Below are 10,763 nucleotides of genomic sequence, written 5' to 3' on the forward strand. Positions count from 1 at the left end.
ACAGCGGGCTCTCCTGTTATCTTTGTTACGTTTCTGGAGGAAGGGGTTTATTCTTTTTATTGATCAGCCATAACAGTGTAGGAGCTCCAGCTAAAGGTCCGGCCGAATGGCAAAGGAGCTGGACCCAGAGTAAAGAAGTAGAGACTGGGTTTACAGGGGCGCTGAAGTCCCCAATGCTGGGTCCATCGCGAAATGGTAGCGAAGAGGTTTACACATGTACAAAGACTGGTACTTCCACCCGGTATCCCCTCAAACAGGTAGAAAGTGAGTTTCGTACCTACTTGTGCGGGGAGGAAAATGAGAAGTTAAGTTTCGAGGCTTTGAAAAACCGAATTTCTTTCTCTGTCCTTTCCTGCTACGTTGCCAGAGGAAAAGGTGGGTAGAACCTGCAGCCAGAGCATTCTCTGCTTCCTCTGCTACGCCAGTGCGGGATGGAAAATTAACGAGGCCCCAGCAGGGCGCCTGCGGACAGGCTAAGGTTCAGCGGCCAACAGCCCCTGACGTCAGCGGCCGCTCTGCCTGCGTCAGGTCCCCAGCAGTCCCCCCCTCGGGGAAGGGGGAGCAACTGGCTAGAACTGGGAGCCCAAAAGGAAAGCCCTGGGCAAAGACCCCTTTAGCCCCCGGAGAGAGAAAGGGGGAAAGGGGGCTTTAGTTTCTGATTCCCCAGAAAAGTTAGAGTTAAGTTTGGCTACTCCGGGGACTACCAGCGGCTCAGCTACCAGGAATCATAAAAGCAAGCACCGCGCACCGCGACTTTAGTTCCATCTACTCTCATTGGGGATCAGCGTTATTTGTACAGAGAGAGAGAGAGAGGAAGAGAGAGAGAGAGAGAGAGAGAGAGAGAGAGAGAGAGAGAGAGAGAGAGAGAGAGAGAGAGAGAGAGAGAGAGAGAGAGAGAGAGAGAGAGAGAGAGAGAGAGAGAGAGAGAGAGAGAGAGAGAGAGAGAGAGAGAACCGTGGGCCTAAAAAGAAAGGAACTTGAAGGTGCACTTGGGCCTGGAGTGGCAAACAGCAAGAAGTGTCTGGGACCCGTCTCTGGGTGAAATGAACTCTGTTAGCCCGGAGCTTGCCTCTCTTCTTTGCCCGCCTAGTCTCTGGGCCAGATCTTATGAGAGCCTAAAGCTGCCAACTTCTTAAGAAAACAGAAAATTTTGTTTGATCCAAAGGAACCTTGACCTCCATGGTACGGAAAAGCATATTTAACTCCGGCATATCCTGAGACCTGAGGACCCAAATGCAGGCTGCCACCAGTCCAAGACAAAAGTCTGAGTCTACAGAACTGAAGCCGAAACAAACCCTGAATCCACCACGGGCCAATCCTGCCTGGATTTCTTTACTCACATTTTTTAAAGAATGGCAACTCTCCCTGGAGTCCTTGCATTTAAAGTTTTTGTTTGTTTTGTGTTTAGTGACAGTAGTTGCTGCTCCCGTTTAATTTCCATCTTTTCAGCTACACCCAGAGGCCTGAAAGGAGTAGAGGTAGAACAGAAGTGAGGCCGAACAACGCTTACTGTAGTTCTGTCCAATAATAAATTCGGGTCTCTGGAATTAACCCTGCGCTGCTCCAGCAGATCCTGGCTGGGAAAGACAGCGCTCCGGTGGTGCTGAGCTGCGATACTCTGCAGGGTTTCGGCTGCAGAAGCCGGTGCTTTGAGGTCTGTAAACTCGCCTCGCGACTTAATTTCCCGGCCTCAACCGACTTTCACCCTGAAATAGGTGGACTATGGCAGGAGCCAATTTCTTCCCCCAACTACTGATATCCGTTGGTGGGATATGTTGATGGAAATGCGGGAGGAAATGCATTTCCTGGAGATTCCTGTCTCCTAACAATTTTGGTAAGGCTCTTGTGAAATGAAAAGACCCCTTTTGCCGCGCTGGTCTGTAAATGTCAGGAAGTCTCGGCGCCCACCAAGCAAGTGGCCTTCCTTCCCTGCCTGCTAAGTCTCCAGCTTCAGACTGTATGTGTTAGGTGCAAGGTTCTTCAGGACTTCGTGGCCAGTCTGCCCTATCTGGGTTCCAAAGTTTTGGTATAAGTTGTTGAACCAAATTATAGGGAGTGCAACTTGTAAAAAGGCTTCTGAAAACCTGTAATCACTTTTTCTCCATGAGCGTCTGGCTGCCTTAGTTACACTCTGGTATCTCCTAAGATATTCATACTCTCTTCGTATGCATGTGTATATGTGTGTGTATATATGGATATATATATATGGGTGTATATGTGGATATCCATAACTATAACTGCTTTCACAGCGTTGTCTGGTAGGATTTCTCAGATTGGAATACATTAAGAATATGCCCAGCCTTATTTATAAGTCGTTGCCTCAAAGTGAACCCCTGGAGAATTCCAGGAATTACTGGAAATGTTTTATTTTGTTTTACTTCTTGATATTTATTTATTTAAGGAGCTAGGAATGTGCCTTTTATTTGATATCCTTCATTGCCCTTTTCAGGGCCCTGCCTGACACCCGGTTAAGCCTCGAGACTTAGAAAGATCATTTCCTAGAACACTAATTTAAGCGAAATCTGGATTCAGAGCGTGGGTTTACATGCCCAGCTGGAATGTCTAATGTATCAAATCCTCGTTAACCAACGGCCTGCTCCGTGGCCGTGTCAGCCAAAGGTCAGGCCTGTGCAACAGGGCCGAGTAGTTCAAAAGCCCTCTTCCATCCAGTACCCTGATCACCACCACCCCCATCCATCTCTCAGATTTCAATGATAGTGCACACCATGGCTGTTTCAGTGTGTGTGTGTGTGTGTGTGTGTGTGTGTGTGTGTGTGTGTGTGTGTTCCCTTCTCCGTTTTTCATTTCAGTGAAATGTAAACGGCTTGTGTTAATGCAGCTGATTTTTAAAATTACCAGTTTTTCTTTCTTGTGGGAAAGGGATCAGTATTGGTGGACAAAGCAATTGTTAAAGTGTCCCCAAGAGGCTTGTATACTTGCAAAGCTATGAGTGACATACATGGTAAATGTTAAAACAGTAATAATGATAATTCTCTGAATCCCAATTTAAAAAAAATATGAGTAACCTTTGTTGGAAACCTTTGTGATTAAAAACAGCCTAGGAGAAGTAAGCGAGTCTCCTACCTGTCCCTATTGAGCCCCCTCCCGTCCCCCCTTCCCACACCACCACCACCTTTAGAAACACAGAGGTTCATCCTTCCTTCCTTCCTTTCTTTCTTTCTTTCTTTCTTTCTTTCTTTCTTTCTTTCTTTCTTTCTTTCTTTCTTTCTTTCCTGATAGCTGTGGTGATTTCAGAGCCAAACAAGACCCAGGATCACGAAGTTGGCATTCGCATCTCCCTCCTCAATGTGGAGGCCTGGCCCCTTGGGGCTAATCTGAGGGGTAGCCCTGGCAATGGCGACCGACGGTTGCTCGAAACAGTCCAACTTGGTGGCTTTTGCCTAGGGTCACACAAGCAGCCATGAACCCACGTGGCTGGGGGCTCAGGAAGAACTGAACTTACCATATCTGGGGTCTAGATTTCAGACAGATTGGGCAGCGGATTGAGGCTGAGTGAATAGAGTCATTCCTACCGGAGACAAGCAATTTGGGCAAGGACTAAGGCACAAATGTGGGGGGGGGAGCAAAGAGCAGGTCGGGGTCTCCTTCTCCTAGCTGCCACACCCCACCCACAAGCTGTGGATGAAGACTGAACTTGACCTGGCGGTGGAGCCGCTAGTCCCTCTCAAACCTGAGTCTCTGGCCCAGAGAGGGCCGCTGCCATGTCAGCTTCTAGGCGGAGCAGAGCTGAGTCGAGCTACTGAGCGAGGACCCCCACCCCCGCAGTGTGCCGACCCCCAACTCCATCCTGCCCCTCCCCTCCCTTCCTTTCAGCCCGCGCCAAATGAGGTTTCTTTGGGCTCTGGTCTTTGAGGAAAGGCGCGCGCGAATGCACTCTGGCTTTGAGCTTTCTACCAAGGGATTCCCCTTACAAACCTTCATCAGTAGCTAGAGCCTTGGTCGCTGCTGGCCTGGTATTCAAACTCATAAAGACCCACGTCTTTCTGGGTGGCTTCTGTTTCAAGGATTCTGCACCGACCAGAAGCTATGAGCACCTCGGAAACTGAACCTTTGTGTTCTCGCCGCTATTTTGAGTGTACAGGCTGAGTGGCTTTGACCAAGGTTGCCCTCGGTGGGTAAGGCAGGTAAATGTATTCTTCTGAAAAACTCCAGTTATTGAGCTGCGAGATTGGCTGGGTGAAAATGGCATCGAGCTACCACGCTATCTAGGAAGGAAGAGAGGTCTCGTCTTGGTCAAGTACAGGCAGTAGAGTATTTGGCCCGTGGTGACAGGCAGGTGGAAAGAACCGGCAAGGCAGGGGTTGTGCATAGAGAGCAGACTGCTGTGTAAACTGGACGGTGACCCAGGCTTTCGCTGTTGGTAGGAAGAGTGTGAACTGCACAAAATGGCTCTGCCTGTTCATCTGAAATTCAGCGGAGGATTGGACGTGTTGGAAGCCATTTCTGCCATACTGGACGGGGTTTTAACTGAAATGCCTAAAACAAATAATTCTACAAGTCCATGAAAGGATCCAGTTGGCTCAGAGACACCCACCTCCCTCCCGCTACCCACTTTATTGTGAAGAAATGCAGGCCACTCCGTCGGACATGTTATGCAGTGGCTCTGAAAATAACCGATAGGCCTCAAAACACCACCAGATGTACAGAGCTCCACAAATGCCGCGAGGAGAGAAAACCATAACCCCAGTACCTGAAGTTCACATTTCCTGGGTCAAGGCAGTTCTAAGTGTGTTTGAGCTCATCCAGACCATTCCTAGTCCGCACAGCCTCAAACTGACTAGTATTTGGGAGGAGTCCATGAAAGCCCCCACGGTAGCTGTTTAAGCAAATAGCATCTAGCTCAGTGATGGGAGGGTGTCTTCGGAGGAAAGCCAGGGGGGGCTGGAGGAAAGGTCAGAGGAGGACACAAAGATAGGCACACACGGGGACGGGACTCTGAATAAGGGAAGTAAAAAGCTCCTACGAACCTCCTATCCTATCGCCAGACCCCTGAAAGGCTAGCCCTGAGCCCTAGGAACCAGCTGAGTCCACAGGACATTTTGTCTGAGGAGCGCGGAAAAGGTGTGTGTCTGAGAACAGCCAGAGTGCTAGAACCCGCATTAGAAGGAATAGACCATAGGGGACCCCTGAGTGGATAACGAATAAGCCAGGAGCCCAGACACAACATGTTTGGCCCACTCAAGCCAAGCAACCCAGCATACCAGAAAAGGGAGAACCCTGCACTCCTCCCGCCGCTCAGTTCTTATAGTGGCGGCCGCAGGTTACCCGAGCCTCTGCTGTCATTGTGAACTCACTTAAACCAGCGCGGTTTGAAAACAAACACGTGCGGTTTCCCCGCCGCACTATTTTGGGAGTCAGGCCAGAGACGTTCACAGGCGGGAGCTTCCGCGATTCCCTCCTCTGCTCGCCAAGGGCGGGGGCACCATGCATATTCATTAGCACGTGGAGCCCTGGGCCACTTGCCGCGCATGCGCGCTGCTGGTCCGGCTAGAGGCCGGGGAGACCTGGAAACACGTCCCAGCTGGCAGAGGCACAACAGGCCCCTTAGGTTACCCACCAGGCCAAGTGTGGCCGTACCTTCTATGCCAGAGCTGGGCAAGAGGTTAGCCTGAGTATCCTCTGCACTCGTTCCTCAGGCTTGTTTCCATACTTCCAAAATATCCCCCTAAGCAAACAAAAAAAAAAGTCAACAAATTCTATCCCATCCTTTAATCTTGTTTTTCTCCGCTTCTGCAACCTCAGTTTTGGTCAGGGGCTAAGAAATTCCCGGTTAGACAAAGTTAAAAAAAAAAAAAAAAAGTAACGAATTGCTATCTGAGCTCTTTTCAGCGTTCACGTTCCGATTTTTTTTTGGGGGGGGGGGCTTATTTTGGAAATGGTTACACACACACACACACACACACAAAACACATTAATTAATAGCTTTTGTTTTATAAGTTCGCAGTTTTCTCGGGTCTAATGCTTTACAGCAAGTCTGTTGTTGAAGACATGGTTACTCTGTGTTCAAGCCCACGTTCGGCAGTTTTCTCGGGTCTAATGCTTTACAGCAAATCTGTTGTTGAAGATATGGTTACTCTGTGTTCAAGCCTACGTTCAGCAGTTGGTTTGTGCTTGTGCCATGGGTGGGTACATCTCTCGGTAACTTCCAGAACCTGAACATTCTCCTGAGCTGGCTATAGAGAAACCCCTTGGCCGTTGAAGGCAATCAGAATTCAGTGTACAAACTGCCACAGATCTCTAACACCACCATCAGCAAATAGTTTCCTTCCATACTAGATGCCTGAATTCCATTTCTTGAAAAACCCACCTCTAATTCGTCATGTGGAAACCCTAATGAGGGCTGATGATGGGATAAAACAGTCCCTAGTTTGTATGGAGTGTTTCCTATCTCTGGGGGAGAGATACTAAACCAATCAGCTGCCCATAGATTGAAGGTCAACATTATTCCTAATTTGTGTATAGAATAACATTATGTTGTCAACAGACTTTGAAAGTCTTGGATACAAGCTATAAAAAACATTTTTGTTGCTTGTCTCAATTTAGTTAGTAACTATTGAAAATAAGAATGACATATGATCACCAATACCACCCTCGGGGGGGGGGGGGAGAGGGGGGAGAACTTATATTCTATAACCATTTTAAATAGGTACACGTTGCAGCCAGTGGGGTACCATTTTTCTTCTTAAAAATTAAGAGAAAAATATTATGGGTTGGGTAGGCCTTTAGTGTCTGGAACTGGCAGAAACATAATCAGTCTTTCCAGTGCTACTCTGTTTTCACAATTTCAAAAAGTAAAGAATGACATCCAAGCTGAGCATCTTGATGAAAATACCTTTGCTTCTTAGTGTGAATGCTTAGTCATGAGAACTACAATTGATGTTACTGGGAGTCTAGACCTCTGTACCTAAAAGGGAGTGATTAGCATTTTAAGTTGGAAATGAGAGAAGTAGAAGTCGAAAACATAAAATCTGAAGTCTTCACATCTAGACCAACAATAGCTGAGGGAATAAACCCAGTGCCTCTCTTTTAAGTGTGCCAGAACACATGCAGTCACCCTTCAAAATGACTTACTCGGAATCCATCTCTAAGATCCAAGGTTTGCTCCAAGTCACTTCTTGGAGGATAATGTGCTAAGGTACCAAGTCTATCATCAATAATCTTCGAGGGCCCTGGGCACTAATTACACCTTGGCCTCCAACATGGTGCTTAGAATCGTTTGAGGAGGTGGGTGAGATCTTGGACAGTGTATTGCTGTTGACAAGCCTTTCAAAGTTCTGAGAAAACTTCACAATCAACAAATAAAAATATCTAAATGCCAAGCCCATCAGGAAAGAAGGTTAGTGCTATTTTCATTGTCAGTTAAAGCTAAATAAAAAAATATATGAATAAATAAATAAATAAGGCAATTGAAAGGTTACATCTTTCTTTTAGAGGTGGTTTGTTTCTTAAAGGTTAACTTGAATGCTTGACTTTAAAAAATCAAAATCATCAGCTGCAAATGCTTAAAGCAGTTGGGGGTAGCTTTTGAAGAAGAAAACAAAGGATCTGAAATATTTGAGAATTACTTAGCCCCCATATAAATGGTGCTTGGTGTGTTTGTATTCTTGCTCTTTGAATGCACACACACACACACACACAGGCACACACACATTACACACACGAAACTCATTCCTCTTCATTTCTCAAAAGAATGCTTATACTCAGGCACTTTCTGTTGACACAAAATAACATTTTAATAACTTGTTAGCTGTCCTAATCATTTGGTTGTACCCAGAATACAATGCAGTATGCAATATGAACCAGTATGGCCTTCTGCCTAGATCAAAATCCACAACTACATATAGAAACCAGCCATTTGCAGCATCTTCAGCTCCTGCTAAATAGAGTCTAACAATATATTTCTCTGTTCACATTCATGTATTTCAAAACCTAATAGCCCATGAAGAAAAGTATGAAGAATACATCTCAAGAAGCAGACATTAAAGGTGCCAGCAAAATAATAGACTACATTTAAGTTTAAAGCATTATTTTGGTGACTTACATCATTAATGATCTTTTTCTTTGTGGTGGGCATTGGAGGAAACAATGCAAAGAGGGGATTGGCATAAATATTGTCTTCTATTATAAAAGTTCCTTTGCTGTGAGATTATTCATAAATACATACAGAGGCCTTCTCAAGTGGTAATAGAATTATTTGACCTTAAAAAATCTACATGAATATTTGAAATTTGAAAAAATGTACTTCTAAAATGTATTTTTAAAACAGTCTGTATAAATCATTTGTCATAGTGTGATATTTAATCATTACACTATGATATTAAAACAAAAGGGCATTGGGTACATAACAATCAGACAGAATTTCACATTTGAAGTAAACTTAATTTAGAAATAGTCAAATATGCCATCTTCTTAAATATTCTGACAAAATCATGAAAGTGCTGTTAAAACTACTATCATAGTCACATCAAGTCCCCCCCAACCTCATCTTTAACAAAAAGGGGGAGAGATTATTATTCTTGTTATTCCTGTTATTATTTCTAGGAAGATGAGTTATTTCTATTCCTTTTTCTGTGTTTAATGTTGGGCTCAGTGTCTGATGTCAGTTTAAATACCACACTGTTAATCAGTCTTAAACTTCCCAGGCTACTGAGACAAGGGTTTTAATCTCACAAATTTTTAGAGCTACAACAACTCTTGCTTAGGTATTCAACTTTTTAAAAATCACAGCAAATTTTGCAAGGTGGCGCTCTTTTCACGAAAGGCCAATGTTGCTGTTATAAACAGAACAACTTTGTTTTTACATTTAAACATCAGTATTCTTACCCATTTAAAAAAGTTACATGATGTATTAAAAGCAGCAAAGTCTTTTATTTGTAAATAAGACTTTGTTGACTAAACATTAGAAGTACAAATAGCAAGAGGTGATTTTAAAGAGTATAACATTTTTATTTTATAATTAGCCAGTGATATAATTTCTTAAGTTGCTATTGCTGTGAAACACATGTTAAGCATTTAAGAGGTTCTTGTTCTTAGGCCTGTAACTTCCGGGACACACAGAGGACAGTTAAGAGCAGAGCCATGCTTCCTTAGACTTCTAACTCATCCACACCCTTGCAGGCATAGCCAAGGGCCTGATTTGTGAGTTCTAGCTACGTTGTCTGCCTAATGGGGCGATCATGCAAGCGACAACCAGAGACAAAGAAACCAGAGTCCCTACCAGAGAACCTAACTTCACCGAAGCAGCATAGCTTGCAAATCTATCAAACTAAACTGCAAGAAAGACAATCTGATTTAGAGAAAGGGCGTTCTGCCACAGTCATTAAGCACAAGTAATTTAGATTTTTTATATTGTCTTCTCATTTACAAATTTACTGTATCAACGCCAGCCAATGGAACGAATTTCTTAAGTAAATGAGAAATAAATAAAAGAGATAGAAAGATAATCACATTACATAAAAATAATTCTGTTTTCTAGATGTATTTTTGAGAGAACTAATGACAGTAGCAAAATTATAGAATAATACTATATCATAGGAAGTAATTAATTTAAATTAGCATCATGTTTGAAAAATATTAGTGAAACGCTTTATGGACATTTACTTTTGTACAAAGATGGAAGGCCTGGAAAAGCATGCATCGGCATCCTGAAAATTAGTTATGGCCATAACAGTTTAATTGAAGACAGCAATTTAAAATATAATATTGTAAATCTACAATCCAGTTTCAGACCAGGGGATTTAATTGGGGAGGGGGGTAAACTGAAACCTTGAATGACTGCAAGTTCATTTGCAAGGCTACAGAGAGAGCCCCCCGAGCTCCTCACAATTCGCTTACATTAATATTGATGTTGCCTGTGCAATCTATTTCCGTTATTTTTATGGTTGTTATTCTATGTCTGCAAAGGTCATTTAAATTATACTGAGGCCGAAAATTTGTTTCATAAATTTTGATATAAATACTAATTACACCCTCTCGGAGAGCCAGCAGGGTAGCGTTCATTTATCAAATTTATATGACCTGCAATGACAGAAAAGAAGGGAAGAGAGGCTGGAGAGCTTTCGCGAAGATCCACTAAGGCTGGCACAGGTTGCTGGGGGGAGGGGGTGTGAAGAAGAAATTCCTACCACAATCACTGCGATTTAAGAATCTTTAATAAGGTACGAAAGGTTACCAAACAGTTCTGAAAACTAAAGTGTACATAAGAGTTTTTTTTTCTAGCCATAAATATTGAATAGCTGTAACATGGATAAACCGGGCCCTTTACATGCGGATAAATATGGAAACTAGGAATTATATACATTGTGTGGTTGTATAGTTTGCCAAAAGCAATGGACAGCTATAGTTTATATCTTTTTTAATATCACTTTACATAAACAAATGGAACAGTTTGACACGTAGATCCAGGCTCGTACTATACGAATTGTTGACAGGACATGAAACAACAGTTTACTGCACTAAAGTACTCAGACTTTGGGACGAAAATGTTTGCACTTTATACAAAAAAAGCACATTAATATCAATAATATTCTGTTAGGTCGACGTGGAGACTGTAATCGTACAAAGTAGTTCACATTTTGGTACACATTTACTAGAACATTCTCGCCATTCAGTACAAACAGTTGGCTTTCGGCCGCCCACCCCTCCCCTTCCCCCCTCCCGCGGGCCCTCCCCTCCCCAAAGCAAAGACCACCACGCCACGATCCCACCCACCCACTCCAACCGAGGTGTAGCTATATACAGAA

The sequence above is a fragment of the Mesocricetus auratus genome, unplaced genomic scaffold (assembly GCF_017639785.1).
Source record: "Mesocricetus auratus isolate SY011 unplaced genomic scaffold, BCM_Maur_2.0 Super-Scaffold_100691, whole genome shotgun sequence".
In the NCBI taxonomy this organism is placed as follows: Eukaryota; Metazoa; Chordata; class Mammalia; order Rodentia; family Cricetidae; genus Mesocricetus; species Mesocricetus auratus.